The sequence below is a fragment of the Benincasa hispida genome, chromosome 12 (assembly GCF_009727055.1).
Source record: "Benincasa hispida cultivar B227 chromosome 12, ASM972705v1, whole genome shotgun sequence".
NCBI classification, from domain to species: domain Eukaryota; kingdom Viridiplantae; phylum Streptophyta; class Magnoliopsida; order Cucurbitales; family Cucurbitaceae; genus Benincasa; species Benincasa hispida.
Window position 1 is genome coordinate 30,334,326 of NC_052360.1, and position 18,498 is coordinate 30,352,823.

Here is an 18,498-nt window from a genome sequence, read left to right on the forward strand (position 1 = left end):
TATCTAAAACAATGTCAATAGTTTTACTTGATGACAGTAATCCTTTTGGTTCTTTTTAGTTTTTATGATAATTAATTATTAAGTTGGGTTTTTGAATGGAATAATCACTTCTATTTGAGTGTTTAAAAAATTGAATTCAAAATTTTGTATTCTATATATGAATACTCTGTAGAGAATTTATTATATTTCAAGAATGAAAAAGAATTGAAAGTTTTTTTTTTTTTTAATCTTAAAAAAGTTAGAAAAATGTGTTTAGTTGAAAGTTAAAATCAACAATAGCAAAAAAACAAAAAAACAAAAGACAAAATCAATTTCATTTACAAAAACGACACCAAATACCCTAACTCAACTTAACTTTGCATCCAACAGATAATAATTATCAACTCAATTAAACTCTACACACTAAATATAGACAATGTAACTCTCCAGATAATTTAACACTCCAAATAATAATTACCAACTCAACTTAACTCAACTCTCTACCTTTATTGTACATCAAACACCCGCTAAGATCTTAATCGTTTGATTAGAGTATGATGTTGTCAATGAAAACTGGAATAGTCCCAAAGTTATTTATGAAAGGAGATACAACTCTTCTAAGATTTAATACTTTATTTTGATGATTGAAGATTTGGCATGATCCAACCTTAGCTCAAGCTCAAACCTAGTCTCAATCTAAAGTCAAACTGAATTTTAACTTTAACTATGGTCTAATTCATTCATACAATTGATTAAATATGGATCTTCATTTTCAAATTTAGGTCATATTTGCATCGACCATCCTTAACAGTTAAAAAAAATAATTTTTAAATGATATTTGATTTAGGCTCCGTTTAGGATTGTTGTAGCTTTTAAAATAATTATTGGCAACTGTGCTTTCAGAAAAATCAACTATGAAAAGAAATAAAATAGTGTTTGACAAAATTTCAGCTTAAGCTTGGAAAAGTAACTTAGAGTTTTTGGTAAATAAATAAAAAAAAAAATACATCTTATTTTAGATATAATAACTAAAATAGATTTATAATCAATTTTTTTCATTTCTTTTGTAATTTAAAATTGTAAATAATTATTTAGTATGATAAATTTTGTTTGTTATAGATTACTTTTTAAATATTAAGGAAAATAGCTTTATTTTTTAAAAAAAATATAAATAATGTGGTATACTCATGAAAAAATGAAAAATATACTTGACTAGGTGAGAAATAGATAATATATAAAATAAATAAATAAATCTTCTTTTTAAAGTATAAAATTAAAACCGAAATATTAATTAAAAATTCTACCTGATTTTAGGAGAATCTAAAAGCTAGTAGAATACTGCTTTTAAAGTAACTGTGAAATTAACTGTATTTTCTAGAAGTGATTGTAAAAGCTAACGCAATGTCAATTGTAGCTTGAAAGTACTAATCCAATAATTTTAGAAAAATGGTAATGAGTCAAAAAAAATTAGGAAAATTGTTTTAAATATCAAACTACTGAAAATATTTTCAATAATAGAAAAATGTTACAGTCTATCACTGTCTATCAATATTTATTAGTGATATATAATAATAGTCTATTAGTATCTATCAACGTATCTATCACTGATCAGTGACATTTTATTATATTTATAAATATTTTGGTTCATTTTTCTATATTTGAAAATAACACAAAAAAATAATGATGTTTAAAATCTAGAAATGATTTTTTAAAATTACAAACATAGCAACAACAAAAAATTAATTCTAATTTCCTTTTTTTATTATTCTAGACCCTCATTTGTATATTAGCAGGTACATCAAATATATTTCATATATATATATGGTATATCAATAAACTGAAATACTTTATTTTTTGGTATTTCAATAAATCAATATACTCTATAAAGTATATCCTTTATGCAACTATGATTTTAATTAATTGTGTCATGGTGAAAGTTATTTTTGTTTTTCGTTTTATCTTGATATGAAGTTGTTTTCATTTCATTAGTTCGATTTCGATAGTCTGATTTAAGTTTTGACATTAGTTTTCTTGTGTTTTAAATTATTTTATCTAATTTTTTAATGATATATCTTAATTGCATTAATTTGTGTAAACTAATATCATTTTATTTGGTACATTAATTGTACAACATATATTTCGTTTTTCGTTTTTGGTTGATTAATGTACTATATTTAGATGGAAAAAAATAAAGTATATCAACGATGTTATTGATATAGCAAATATGAAGTATATCATTCAAAATGATATACTTAAAGTATATATATTTGTTATTTCAATTTTATATCATTATTAATTTAAATTGTATTTCAAGTATATCATTAATATATGAATACTATATCATCTTTCGTTCAAAATAAAATACTAAGTATTATATTAATGTATTATAAATCATTAAAAAAAAACCATTTCAAATATATCATTGGTGTATCAGTAGTATATCAACACTAATTCTAAATTCATTTTAAGTTTAACATTGGTGTATCAACAATATATATGAATTATCTAATATAAAATAGTATATCAGTTACACTTATTCTTAATTACATTCAAGTATAGTTTTGGTATATTAGTAGTCAATATCTATTTAAAGTCATTTCAAGTATGAAATTAATGTATCATTAGTATCTTTGTAGTTCTAAGAAATATATGTTTTCTACTATGGTAGATATTACCCATTCAAAATTCAACTTAATTTATAACATTGGTGTATCAATAGTTTGTCCAGGTACATAATTCATAATGCTTATTAGGGTTGTACATTGAACTGACCAAAACCGACCCGACCGATCAAAACCGACCGAATTAAGGTCAGTCGGGGTTAGAGGTCGTTTGGTTGGTCTTCAGTTTTCCTGAAAATAAATTTGAAAATCGACTGACTGACCGACGTATATATAACATGACGAATTGTACAATTGTAAGTGAATGATGATGTACTAGAAAATTGATACTTTAAAACAAATTAATATATACTCAAATTAAATCCCTAAATAATTACAAGAGAATGAGTACTTATTGACTGACAAATTTGATATAATGAATGGTAAATTTGGTAATATCAATTGTGTAAATGAACTATCTACTAAATATAAAGTATATCAGTTGACTGATATACCAACTGTAAAGTATATCAGTTAACTAATGTACCAAACATAAAACATAATAGATATACTATTGACAATTGATACATCAAAAAGGAAAATTTTGGAATAATAAAAAGCAAAAAGATGGATATAATTTTTTTTTTTTTGCTATATTTGTAAATTAAAAACAAAGTTGCTAAATTATTATTATTATTATTATTTTGTCATTTTTTGCAACAGCCCGTAAATTTTAGGTAAAAGAAGTCACAAACATGTTTCTTTAAATAATAATATTTGAAAAAAATAAATGGTGATTGTTTGGTAGGTCAATTGAAAAGGCTCCATCAATCTAGTGGGCGGATTTAAGCCCAATCAATTTTGATCCAATAAGCTATGGATAAGGCTAACTTGACTCAGCCAAGCCCAAATAGTACTTTAAGGGTCTTGCACTTGTTCAAGTCACATAATTTATTCGACCTCTTCTCTAATTTAAATTGAAAATTTTAGCCGTATATTCTAAAAACCAACCTTTATTATTGTTAATTAAAATAATTATAAAAAAAAACCAACCTTTATTTTAGACACGTCCAAAGATGTGATCTATTTCATTGAATATAACCTTAGGAACGTTTTGGATCAATAAACTAATTGTTTTTTTGTTTTTTTATTTTTTTTAAAAAAAACAATGAAATCTTATAAATAAAAAAATCTCAAAAATATTTTCACTTTATAGCAAAAAGTTTCAAAAGAACTTTGTATTTTTGAAACTTTTTGTTATAAAATGTAAATATTTTTAAATATTTTTTAATATTTAAAAATGTCCTCTAACTAATGTAGTTCTTTTCGAACATATGCATTAAAATGCTGAAATTTGTTTTAAATACCAAATTACTGAAAATATTTTCAAATATAATAAATGTTGCACAGTAATAGATATTGATAGATATATATATTAGTGTCTGATAAATGATAATAGTCTATGAATATCTCTTATTGATAGATAGTGGTATTTTATTATAATTATAAATATTTTAATTCATTAATGATATTTTATTATATTTATAAATATTTTAATTTATTCTTAACTATTTAAAAATAGTCCTTAAATTGCGACATATTTATTTCTCTTATTTGGTTAAGATTCATAGATATGAGGTATTAGAGGTATTTGTCTTTTTGCCAAAAAAAAAAAAATTATTTGTTCAAATTTGACTATTTTCCATCCTAATCGTGTTTGGTTTTGTGTATTTTCATTACCCATTTCGATTTACGTGGTGTTCTTTTTATTGCTACCAACGGTATGAACTTTAATTCTTTTTATTGCTACGAATGGTATGAACGTACACCACCTTTAACTAAGAAAAACGTATTAAATTATTAGTAATTTAAAAATGCCCCAATTGATACGGTTGTTTCTGTGTGTTCCATACTCTACTGATATGTGGAGTCCACTTTCGAATTTATAATCAAAAAAAGTAAATTGGTTAACAAGTAGGAGATGATCAATCTAATTGTATTTAAAAATTACATGAGATCCACTAGCTGATACCGTTATCGTTATCGTTACAAAGACTGTTTCTTTTACAGTATGAGAATTATGAATCTTTTACATTTTCTGTTATCATTATCATTACCATTACTATTATGGTCAAATAGTAATAGTAACAGTAACAATAAATGTGATAGATTCATGATTCTTAGTAAACGTGATAAAAAAAACAATCTAATTACATTTGCGATTGTGATCCATTATGATTCGCTTATCAATTGAATCCTATTACAATTGCAATACTTTTGATTAAGCATGGATAACTGTGGCCTTATTTATTCCTTGTATATTGTAGTGAATTACCATGGGACAAACTTTGATTCACATATTCAATGGATTAGAAATATTATGCATATGATTATCTGTATAAGATGATAGCTTGTGCAACTTATCATATCTTTACACTTATTTCATATATTTTTTAATAATTAAAATACTGTTACTTTTCAATTTGACCTCCAAGTGACAATAATGGTAAATTTATAATTTAGGGAAGAGAGAATGTGCAAAACAAAGAAAAAGGGCTCTGATGCTTAAGTTAGTAAGAGAATGGAGAAGAAGTCAGAAGTTTAACATACCTCATATGGAGCCATAAGGGGTGCAATTATAGGGAAAGTTGACCTAGGTTGTTCTCTAGGGTTACGAAATCACCTTATGATAATTAGATGACCTGTCAGGTCAAGATACGACTCTGATTTTATATTTGGCTGGGGTCGGTCTCAACCTCGACCTCGAGCAAGCATCTTGTTTGGGTCATATCTCAAGCCCAAAACAGTCTTTCAAGTCGGGACATGCAGTAGGCATTTGGCAAAGTTCGGCCTCAGCCTTGATCGAGCACACTGTTTGGGCCTGGCCCAAACCAGCCCTCTTTTCCTCGGTCCATTTTAATTCTTAGTTACCACTTTTAGCTCTTATCACTTTTCTTCTTGACCTTGTCATTTCTAAATGTCAATTATATCCTTCGGTCCAAAATCACCCATAAGATCATTTTTTTATATATATATTATCCTACTATACATGTATCACCTGCACACACCCACGTGCAACGTACACCACATTGTGCATATATGCATTATATGCTTATATCTAATTTTATTAAGATGATATCATTATTGTCATTTGTATTCTTGAGTTCAAGTCTAGTCGAAGAACGATTAGTCTATAAGTATAGACTAATCAAATTGATGGAATTTCAAAGAATGATAAATCCACAAGATTTTAATTGATAAAATATTGAAAAAACAATGATAAAATCAATAAGACTTCAAATTGATGGAATGTTGGGAGATTGAAAACTAATAAGTTTCTAAGAATGATTTAATTATTAAAGAAAAAAAAATAAAGGAGATTGATCTATATGATTTATTTATATAAATATTTTTTAAAAGATATTCTTCTAAAGAATGATAAATCTATGGATAATTTTAAAGGAGATTAAGAATATCAATTTTTCGGTTGTGGGTCTTTAAAACATTCAAAAAAATGCTTATTTACTTCTTATTTTGGGATATTTTTATTAGATTTAATTTGCTTGCTAGTGATTTTCATAGATTTATCAAGAAAACGAGCATTGAGAGCCAAAAGAATCAAATCGAGCCAAATACACAAGGTAAATAGAAGAAAGACAAGAGATAGCCCAAAACAAGGCAACGTTGAGACACTAGTGGGAGAAGACACGAGGTATATGCCCTAGTTTATTGTATTTAAATGTTTTTTCTTTCTTCAACTCAATGTGTGTGTATATATATATATATATGATCTCACTTAATTTTTAGTTTAAGTGGGAGTATATTAGGTTTTATGTCCTAAAACTCGTGGTTTGTAAACAATAAATATTTCTATATTCAATAAAGTTGTTATTAATTTAAGTGATTTGTAATATTAAATCCAATAAACTAAGAACCCTTGGCTATATCATGAATACTTGACCTTTGTGTAGAGACATAAAAATAAATCAAGTTCGAGTAAATAGCTAACAACGGTCTATAGTATAGGGACAAAACTAGGTACCTTATCCTGGAAACATTATTGGATACGACCCACTAAATCGTTCATGTAGAGACGTATAAGTGGGGGTGCCTATGCAATGAGTTTGCATAAGATCGGACCTTGAAATAGTCACTTTTACTTTATAACGTCATTTTCTGTTAAGATTGACTATTTCAATATGATGACCTACGTAACTTGATCTAAATCCTAAGCTAACTATGAACTTCTGTCTATTCGGGATTATCCTTAGATCTGCATGGATGAGAGTAGCCTAAGTTTGGCCCTCAATAAGCCCCCCATTTCAAAGATAAGACTGGGTAGATAGTTGGGAACATAGGATGCGAGATGGAATTCTCTCCTATCTGCTTCTTGGGATAGTAGAAAGGTTGTTCATTAAGTGTTGACTCTGAATCTTGAACAAGGGGCCCCACCCTCTTTTGGCCTTAGAAGGACTCGGTTTTGTGGTTAGATCACAAACCAATTGTTCATTAGAGGATCAGCGAAACTTAAGGAATGAAATTAATTATAGAGGTAAAACTGTAATTTTGACCCAGCTGTGATTATGAATGACCTGTGAAGGATCTGAAGGAACTCTTAACAAAGAGAACCAGTGAGCGGAAGCAAGATCTTTCCAAATCCATTGTGAAAGAATAAATGCATACACAAACATACAAGAGCAGTTATGCATTATAGAGAAAATTCCAGCATGCTTTCTTAATAAAACAATAGGAAATCAAGTAACATACCTTTGAAGAACTTTTCTTCACGGAATCCCTCGAACGACACTAGTTTGGCGTCCCAGCAAAATCTACACAATCACGAACGTAACAAAAACCAATGTAATCGCGAACTGTCTAATCCTCGAACAGTAACCCTCGACACTACCACTCGAATTCCTTGGTATTCTTGAAGTGAGCATCCAGGAGGTGTGGGCTTTGTGTGAATTTGGTAAAGGGAAGGAGGAAGTATACGATCGAGTAAGTGAGAGAATTTAGTCTATCGTATAGACAGTAGGTACTTGATCGTTTAGAAATCTCTCACTCTTGCTAGCAATCTCTCACTCGATCGTTTAGTCTCTCGAAACTATCGTATAGTCTCTAGTGAGTGATCGATAAGTAATAAAGCAAACTTTTCAAAAATGAAAACACTTTTTATTTTTATTCTTCAGTTATCAAAAACTAAAAATAACTTCCCACTTGCAACGGTTAAAAGAGAAAACAAATAACCAACCAAACAATTATCATATAATTGTTTGAATTATAAATAAATATAATAACTTATTTATCATATTTTATTTATAACCTATAGTTTTAATATCACATCATATGCAATACATAAACCATAGTTCTTTTCTCCTTTATTTAATATAAATTATATTTATATCGTTTTCTCCAATTAATGTATCTAATACATCAAATCAATTATATCACATATAATAGAACCAATTTAATTATATCATATATAATCAAATTCCCTCTTGTTAATTTGAACAATTCAAACTAACCCAAAAACTAATTCTCAACTTGAATCCATTGAGCTACCAATGGGACCTTATGGACCTGTAGCTTAAAGTTTCAACGGTACGTGAATAACTGACGAAACTCTTTAATCACAAGATCCACCATCTGTTAACTACCAGACACTCTACTAAAGACCGATAGCTACACTCTTCGCACTATAAATATATTTTTATGTCCATTGGATATAACCAATCAACAGTACGATAATCCTGAAACAGATCGCTCGTAAGTACAGCTAGGCCAATTTACCGTTTTGCCCCTATAGTTACATCTAACTTCTTAAGTACCACTGATTCCACTAATGAACAATACTTCATGGTCCTACCGTGAGTGGACACTTCTCGGGCCATGAGAAAGTGTGTGGCACCACATCGTTCAAGCCTCGAAATCAACCTTTAAGGGAGCAATCTATCTACTTACCCCTGCTTCGGGGAAGGAGTGAATTTCATCTTGTGTAGTTGAATTCCCAACTCCCCAATTAGACGAATCCCAAAGTGAAAGGTTTGAGTTGGTAATCTGGCCACTTGCACCCATGCAAATCAAAGAACCGTCCTCGTAGGTAGGAGTTCCTAACTCACTCAGGATTAAGGTCATGTTACCTATGGTCATCCTAGTGAAATGAAAGTCTCTGTCATGAACGGCGTTATATAACAAGACTAAACCTTTTGTGGTCCAGTCTTATACAAACTCCTTTGTATAGGATACCCCCACTCGCATGTCTCCACATGAATGATCAAGATCAGACCATCTGTAGCACTTTACAACACTTGTAACATCTACAAAGCGGGTCATATCCGTAATGTCACTAGGATAAGGTTTCCCTCTTTTATCCATATACTACAGACCATTTAGGTTATCACTTAAGGCATGATCCACTTGTATGTCTCCACATACATGCTTAAGTTACAACGATAACCAGGGATCTTAGTTTATTGGTTTGTGGTTAATGCAACTAAAATATCCCATATTTCATAAACAACAGTGAAGAAAATATCTCATATTATTACATTAAAAATGTTTGTTCATGCACGTGTTTACAAACTACAAAACCGTATGAGATTTAGGACGTCAACCCCAAAAATCTCCCATTTTTCCTAAAGTGAGTGGGTGTACAAGATAAATACAAGTACAAAACAATAAACTAGAGCACTAAGAATCATTCCCTCTGACTATCACCGAAATTTTTTCGGTGTAAGAGCTTGAGAAGGCCTTCTCCATTTCACACTACCATTTTGTCATCAACAACCTTGATATTACATTTGTTTGATGCATGAGATTGCTGAGAATTGATTTTTCATCATTTTCTTCTTACCTTTAAACTTGAAGTGCTCATTACCCGTTTAGATAGTTTCACCGCATAGTTTTTAATCGCGTGTTTTTTTACTTCACCAAAACTACTTTAGTTCTTGTTGCATACGCATTACTTTCCAACAATCTTAGTTACAAATCCATGAGTTCGACCTCGGCTCATATTGAGAAAATTCTAGTTTGTTTATGTTTGGTAAACTTTAAGAAATCTTGTGATAAGTGCATGTTTAGCTACAACTTGGCACATAATTAGTTCAACGCATAACAATTCCAATACAGTTTATACCGCATCGAACGCAACAGTAATGCATATTCGTGGTGTGTTTTCTCTTCCTCTACAACATGTCATACAACATGCCATGACATTATCTGTGACATTGTTACGTGACAGACAGAAAAATCAGCATAATATTTTATTCTTTATATGTCTGCATGATTTTCCAAATTTCATGGTCTCTACTATATTTTTCCTTTCAGAGTTGATTTATTATTTCCTTGATATTCTCAACCCTAACCAAATATAAATAAGATGATTTTGTTCAATTTTAGAGTTGGCCATTTTGAAAAATATTCAAGCCATTGTCTTGTATTTGTGCCAAAAAACACAAATGTGTCAATTTATAAGATTGTGAAGCTTTTGTCATTGTTGATCTTGAGTGTCTGTAGATTTTATTGATTCGTTCAAAATGAGTTATGTTTTTGTGGTGGTTGAACTTTGATTCAGAATCTTTGTTAATCTTTATGACCTTGTTCATTATTGAAGCATGCTTCTTGAGAAGATTGGTTGGTCTTAGGGGGAGCCTAAGAGATCATCTCTTGAGAAGAGATTCTCTAACTCAGGGGATACCTAAGTTCAAATGTAAAGTGATATTTACAAAAAGGTGGAAAAATACTAGTAGAGAAGGAATCTCACACATAGGGGGAGCATAAATGATCGGTCGTTCACTAGTATTATTATACTTAAGGGGAGCCTAAGTAAGTTGAAGTTGAAGGGATCTCACAATTAGGGAAAGCCTAAATTTCTTGAGAGAGAGTCTCACACTTAAGGGGAGCCTAAGCGATCATTCTCTAAGTTGGGTTATTATTTTTCACTGTGATGTTGTTTATTTACAGATAAGTATTTCATTTTAATTTCTTGACTTTATATTAGTGAATATATCTTTCCATCGGCACATTGCTCTCCAAACATAAGTGGTGTTGCACCGAATTGGGTTACCAAACTCTATGTTATGTTATGATTTTAGTTTTTTGCATTTGTTTATGATGTTTTTGGAAATGTTGTAACATCTTGTGTGATAAGTTTAGTCGTGTCTTAGACAACCTAAGTTTTCAATTATTAATCTTTCATTAAAATAGTTAGATTGATAGCCAAGGTTGCTAAGGACATTGCTTAATGCCTTTTTTCTTGATTTGATATCAAGAAATTAGTTATCATTTAAATTGCATGAGAATAGGTTGTTTTTTTTTTATAAAAAGTAATCTTGATTTAAGTTTCTAGACATAAACATATTTTTTATACTAAAAAACCCATGAATTTACCGAAGTAGACCTAATGAAGTAATTAATAGATTCAACACCCTAGAACACTTTTAACTCTTGGATTTTCAAAACCTTTTTACTTCTTTCCTTTATTGCTTAACTTAAATTTCAACTCAAATTCGATTTTGATTCCTTAGCTAAAATTGACGTGGTTCTAAAATAGATAAGCAAAAATTGTTGATTTGATCATAAGGACGATACTCAGCCTCTTATGTCGTTTTAACTTACTATAACGTGACCATACGTGTTTCAGTGCTTACATCAGTCTTAGTGTAATTATAGGATACACTGAGGGTGTAAGTGGAACGAAAATTGTTCACTCACCTCATTTGAAAAAATAGTAGTCGAAACAGCAAATATTTTGTATAATTTTTAAGGGGGAGTTGCAAATATAGCAACCAGATCCAAAGTATTAGCAAATGTAGCACAATGCAAAAGAATTTACAAATATAACACAATTTAGATCAAACTTTCAGAATTTTTCAGTGATATGTCATATCGCTAATAAGAGTCTATCACCAATAAATTTTGTTATATTTGTAATTTTTTTAGTAATGTTGCTATACACTTAATTATTAATACTAAAAGTATTGCTCATTGCAATTACCATTTTTTATAAGCTATACAACACAATTTCCGAATTTAATATTAGGGCGACTAAACAAATGTCTAATTTTAAAATGAAATTATATCTAAACATAGTTTCTATCCTAAAAATGTCTTAGCATAAAATGTTAATTAAAATATATGGTCATTATTTTAAAATTGTGGACAGATATACCCCTCCTAAGAATCAACATAACTACACACAATATTTAAATGAAAAAAAATCCAAAAATAATGAATCAAACCAACATCCCAAACCTTTCGAATTCATAACATTCACATTCTCCCTATCCCTATCCCCCTTCCAAAGAAGAAAAGACAAACTTGCATCTTCAATTACAAATACACATGTTTTTTTTTTTTTTGGCACTTGTAGGTGTGCGTTGCTTGTTGTTATCATGCATAGACAGTGTATTTGTCGGTGTGAAATCATCTAAAATAATTGACATAAACCAAAAGTTTTGTGAGTTTTCTTCCTAAAAGTCCTATATGAGGGTAATAGTGAAATATGAAATTAAGCATTTTTCAAAATACCTCCTCATTTTACACATTTTCTTTAATTTCTTTTTAATAGTGGTCAAAGGTGTACAAGTAATTAGGCCCACAATAAAAAGGCTTAGTCGTTAAAGCCCATATTTCTAAGTCAAGGTTAAACACACTCATTATTGGGCCCAAGTTAACAAGGCCTTGGCCCACCATATCGCACAAATCATGATCCGCTAATCTCGTCCATTGTGTGTTCTGACGTCATAAAATGTTCACTTGACGTCATTAATAACTTTTATTTTTTTAAAAAAAAACCAACAGTTGAAATCCCAAGAGTGATATATTTTTCAAACAAAATATTAAAAATTTCACCTATTTAGGGATTTGGAGACGAAGATTAAAAAAGAAAAAGAAAAAAATAATAAAGCAAAAGTAGCAGACATTCTCTCACGCATATCTAGGCTTTCATTTAATTTCCCTTTATTTTTTGTAAATAAAAATAGGTTCTCTTTTCTTTTCTCTTTTTTCTTTTTTCTCTCTTTCTTTCTTTCTTTATTTTCATTTTTTTTTTTTTTTTGCTGCTAAATTATAATAATGAAAAAGTGAAAATTGAAATTAAATGGTTGGCATGTGACACAACAGAATCCACTTTTCAAAATATAACAATCATTGGTTGAGACCAAAAATGGGACAATTTTTTAAATTATGGCTCACAATGTAACAAGAAATTGTAATGAATGAACTAGCTACATATGAAATGGATTCCACTCTTTTATTTTCTTATTTAAGATGTTTTCTAAATATATATATAATATTTTTTCAAATAAAAAAAATGAATTAATTTATTTATAAATATAACAAAATTTTACTATCGTAGTAGTCTACGACAGACATCTATTATTGTCAGTCATTATCTATCAATGATAGATCCCGATAGATGTAGACAATGACATTTTGCGATATTTGAAAATATTTTCAACAGTTTAGTATTTAAAATAATAAGTATAATTATTTTTATATTTTATTTGAAATTAAGTTTTTTTTTTTTTTTTTTTCCTTCTGAATTTATGCTTCTAAAGGGAAGTGAAGAATTTGAGTTCCCTTCAGTCTCAAGTTATACCCAAAGAAAGCAACAAAAAGATGGATTAATTGCCTTTTCATTTTAAGGTTCAAGAAGGTTCATATTCACCAGCTGGAAAGGAAGGCCTCTTCCATTTATTTGAATGACTAAAGTTTATAATAAATCCTTTTTCTTTTTTCAAAAGTAAGGTAAATTGATTTTATATATCGATCGTCATCTTTTTTTACTAATGATTATTTGAGTCGTCATTAATCATATTTCAATATTGGGTTAACAGATGAAAAAATAGTGCACAGAATATTATTTATAAAAATGTATGTGACTTGATAGTAGTAGGTTTAGCTTTCGTTTTATAACTATTTGATCAAACAAATTTTTATGTTGATTGGCTATAAAATTAAAAGTTCAAATACGTGTTTTATGCATTTGAAAATATAGGAATATATTAGATATAGAGATTATAAATTTAGATTTTGTTTGATTATTATTAACTTTTGAAAATTATGTAATTTGTTTACTCAGGAGAGATGAAAACAATTATAACGTAACAGTTTTAAATTATTCTTATCCAAATTTCAAAAACAAAATCAAATTTATTAAAACTACTTTTTTTAGTTTTCAAAACTAAATTGGACATAAATTTTGAAAATATTGTTAAAAACTAGATAACAAAATAAAGGAACTTAAAGGTAAAAGTAGTATTTGTAAGCTTAATTTTTAAAAATAAAAAACAAAAAATTTTGATCTCATTTGATAACCATATTAAGGTTTTTATTTTGGTTTATGAAAACTTTTCATGTTTTCTTTCTACTTATTTACCATTAAGTAAATATTTGAAGTCTAGGCAAAAAAAAAAAAAAATAGAAAATTTTTTTTAAAAAAATACTAGTAATAATTTGATGATCATTTATGGTAAATTTAAGCTTATATAAAAACTACTTCCACCCATAAGTTTAAGTTATATTTTTTGTTATCTACTTTCTACTCATGTTTTCAAAACCCGAGTCAAGTTTTGAAGAGTAAAAAAAAAAGTAGTTTTCAAATTTTTATTTTTGTTTTTAGAATTAAATTGACTAGTAATTCAAGTTTTTCTTTAAAAAGATGAAAATTATAATTGAATTTTGGTTAAAATAAACCTAAATTTCAAAAGTAGAAAACTAAAATGTCAAATCATTATCGTGGTCTACTTTATTTTGAAAATACATTAAAAAAAGTAGTTAACAAAAAAAAAAACAATAAGTACCAATGGTATTTATAAGCATAATTTATTATACTAAAAAACCAAAAACAAATTAGAACCAGAAGAGTTGTGAGATGTGACCTACTTTTTTTAATTTTCAAAACTTGTTGAAAAAAAACTACTAACAACAAACTCATAAGATGAAACTAATATTTGTTTGTAAATAGAGCCTAAAACACTTATCAAAAGAGGACTTTACAAATCTATAAGATATATTTCTTAATAAAGTTAAAAGCATCTAAACTTATAGATGATTCTGTTTGTTAACCATTTAGTTTTTTATTTTTTATTTTTTTGAAAATTAGGTTTATTCTATCTACATTTCTTACCATGATTTGCATCTTTCTTAAGTACAATAGTTGAATTCTTAGCTAAATTCCAAAAACAAAAATAACATTTTGAAAGTTACTTTTTTTAGTTATCAAAATTTAGCGTGGTTTTTTAAACTATTGGTGAAAAGTGAATAATAGAGGAATAAATTTAGGAATAAAAATAATGTCGATAGACTTAATTTTAAAAAATAAAATGGAAAGCAAACGAGCCTATAATGTTTGAATGATAAATTATGAAATTCAAATAGCAACTGCATATCTTGAAATTAGGAAAACCATGTATGGATTATCAAATTCATATTTCAACTTTTCATAACTTGAAGCTACGTAAATTCAAAATGTGGGTCAATTTGTGATTAATTGATCGTGAATTTTGATTCAAATAACCAAACACTTCCTACAAAAAGTCATATAAAAGTCAAAACCAGAAAGAAAGAAAAGAAAGAAAATAATAGGAAAAAAAAGTAAAAAGAGAGGGGCCATTCCCAAGTAATAAACAAAAGAATTTGAAAAATGGGCAAAACCAAATCTAAATTCATCTTTACCATAATAATAATAATAATAATAATTATAATGTTCAACTTGGTAGGTATATATTGCCTCCTCCTTATGGGATACAGCTTTCATACAAATTTACACACTAAATGTCCCATTTCTTTTAACCTTCCCACTTTGGATCTACATCATCAAAATCCCAAATCTCTATCTTTTTATATATATATATATTATTTTAAGTGCTAAATCATCATCGAATTCAAACAAATATTTGTTCTTATATCAAAGTATAATGCACACATGTATATTATTAGTCAAACTGAGCATAACTTAACTGATATATAGATGTATTAGAAATCAAGATACATGTAGTTTAAATTTTCGCACCCTAAATATTCTTTATTGTACTAAAAAAACATATATATCCTTAATCAAAGGCTTGTTTGAATTAACTTTCTAAGATCTCGTTTGCTGACCATTTTCATTTTTTGTTTTTAGTTTGTAAAATTTAAGTTTGTTTCCTCCCCATTTCTTACCGTTTGCATCTTTATTAAATAGAATGGTTGAATTCTTAGTCAAATTCCAAAAACCAAAACAAATTTTAAAAAACTACTTTTTTTTTTTAGTTTTCGAAATTTGGTTTGATTTTTTTAAATTATTGGTAAAAAGTAAATAATAAGGGAAGAAATTTGAAAGTGAAAGTAGTGTCTATAAGTTTAATTTTTTTTAAAAAAAAAAAAACCAAAAATCAAATGATTATCAAATAAGGTCTAAATATTTTTAAATAAAAAAATTAAACACCTAGAAAATCAATCCAAAACATATTTTAAAAAAATTCCCATAATTAAAAGAAAAATCACAAATGTTATAGTTAGATATTTTTTTTCCTTTTATGGAAGGAAATATTTTATATATTGTTTTAGTACATACTTCCTAATTTTCTGATAGCATATTAGATTGGATAATTTTTAACCTGGTTTATATTTTGTCGGTATAAGATTATATTTATCTCCAACCATCTGATTATGTCAAAGTCAAGGGAATGGACGGCTATGATCACGTGGGTGGGTGCAGCAACATGATAAAGGGTAAGGGCCCATGTGTTGGATATTGTCTGAAGGTTTTGAAATAAATGAAGTTTTGACCTTTGAAGAACACGACATGCAATTTGTTTTGTGAAGAATAATTTTCCCTCTGCTAATATTAAAAAACACACACCAAACTTTCGTATATTTATTATTATTTGTATAGTCCACTAATCATTGGAAGCAGTCTTTACAAATTATGAATTTTGCATACCAATTATATATATATATATAGTTTTTTCCAAAAAAAAAATGATTAATTTAATAATAATAGTGTTTTTATTGTGCAATTATATAATCCGCAGTGGGTTCTGAGTTCGATATTTCTTGGCCTTTTTATTTATTTATTTATTTTATTTTTTTATGTCAGCAACAGTCACTACTATTATTATATGGGGAAAATATGGTTGCTTTAGGTTCTATTATTATTGTATCATAAATTTCAAAAACTTTCTTTGGCAGTTGATCAGACATCAAACCAGCTCGTCTTCTTAGAGGGAAGAAACATATACATATGAACTAGTGTTTTCACTTTTCTGTTTTTTGACATTTTTATTTTTTATATTTGGAGAAAAAATCTAATTAAAGGTATACAAAATTTAGTGGAGACGTTCTCATTTTTCTTTTTTTATTTTTTAGACAATGAAAATTCATAATAAAAATGTTGTCAAACGAGATTTTTAATTTTTCTTTCTTATGAAACAAATATGTCATCATATGTAATCTATGAGAATGTAAATAAACGTGAAGTTTAATTCTCCACTCATTATCTTATAGTGTAAATGGTAAAGAAAACTAGAAATATAAACAACGTACTCTTATCAATATGAAATATATATTAAAGGAATCAATTTGTATTAACATGGTAATATTTAAGCGTAGAGTTCTAGTGGCATAAACGAGTGTCATACCCCAATTCTACAGTAGACTTCATGCATTGTCTTAAAGTTGTAGATTGGTAACAAAAATTTGGGACCATTTTTTATTTTTACGAAAAATTTGTACGAATGACCCAAAAGTTGGGCCGAAAATGTCAAATAATCCAATTTTTTTTTAAAATGTCGAATGATCCTTGGGTAACGTCAAATTCGGTGAAATTATCAAAATATACTCACGCGCACGTGGAAAAGCATTTGCTCTCGCTACTCTCATTCTTGCTCTCCCTCTCTCTCTCACTAATGATCCATTTGCAAACATCCATTGAACAATGGGTCGTCTTCTTCTCCCTCTCGCCCATCTCACTCTCTCCGGTCTTGCTTTTGTTGGTCTTGGTCTCGTCAATTTTGCTCTCACCCGTCTCACTCTCATTAGTCTCGCTCTCGCCGGTCTCGCTGATGATCCATTTGCGAATATCTATAGAATAATAGGTCTTCTTCCTCCCCCTCTCATCTGTCTTGCTCTCTCCGGTCCTACTCTCATCAGTCTCGCTCTCGCTACTATTGCTCTTTCTTTCCTCACTCACAAAATCACTCTTCTCTCTCGTTGTTATTGTTGTTCATCAAAGTTGGTCACGTTAGAACTGCTCGTGTGAACTTGTTGTGCCAGAGAAGAAGAAAATGCGTAGAGGAAAGAGATCGGAAAAGAAGAGACGACGTGCAAAGAGGGAGAAAGGAAGAGAAAAAAGAAAAAAAAAAGAAAAAAGAAAGGAGCAAGGAGTTGGAGAAGAAAGAAGAAAGAAAAAAAAAATCAAGAAATGAAGGACAATATTGTAAATTCAAAAGATCATGATATCAACAAAGGGGCATTTGATATTTTTTTTCAAAATCTAGGCCATTTGTCATTTTGGCCCTTTAAAATGAGTTTTTTTTTTTTTTTTTTTTTTTTTTTTTTGCAATTTCTCCAATTTTTATCCCCTATATTGTATCAATTCTCTCCTAAAATTTTAACTTAATTAAATTGTACGATTTATTAAATCACCGATTGACCCAAAAATTTAATTATATATCATCTAACACTCTGAATATTTATCGCGGAGGAAACAACATTGCGATCTTCTTAGACCACCTGCTTTAAAACCATTTTAAATCACCAATTGACCCAAAAGCTTAAAAGCAAATTTAATTATATATCATCTAACACAATCCTAGACTTTGCTAGATGTCGTTGTAATTTCTACCCTATTTCAATATGTGCTAATCCACCAACTAATTTTGAGAGATAAAGTAATAAAAACTCTATATAAATTCGCAAATCTCAACAATATATT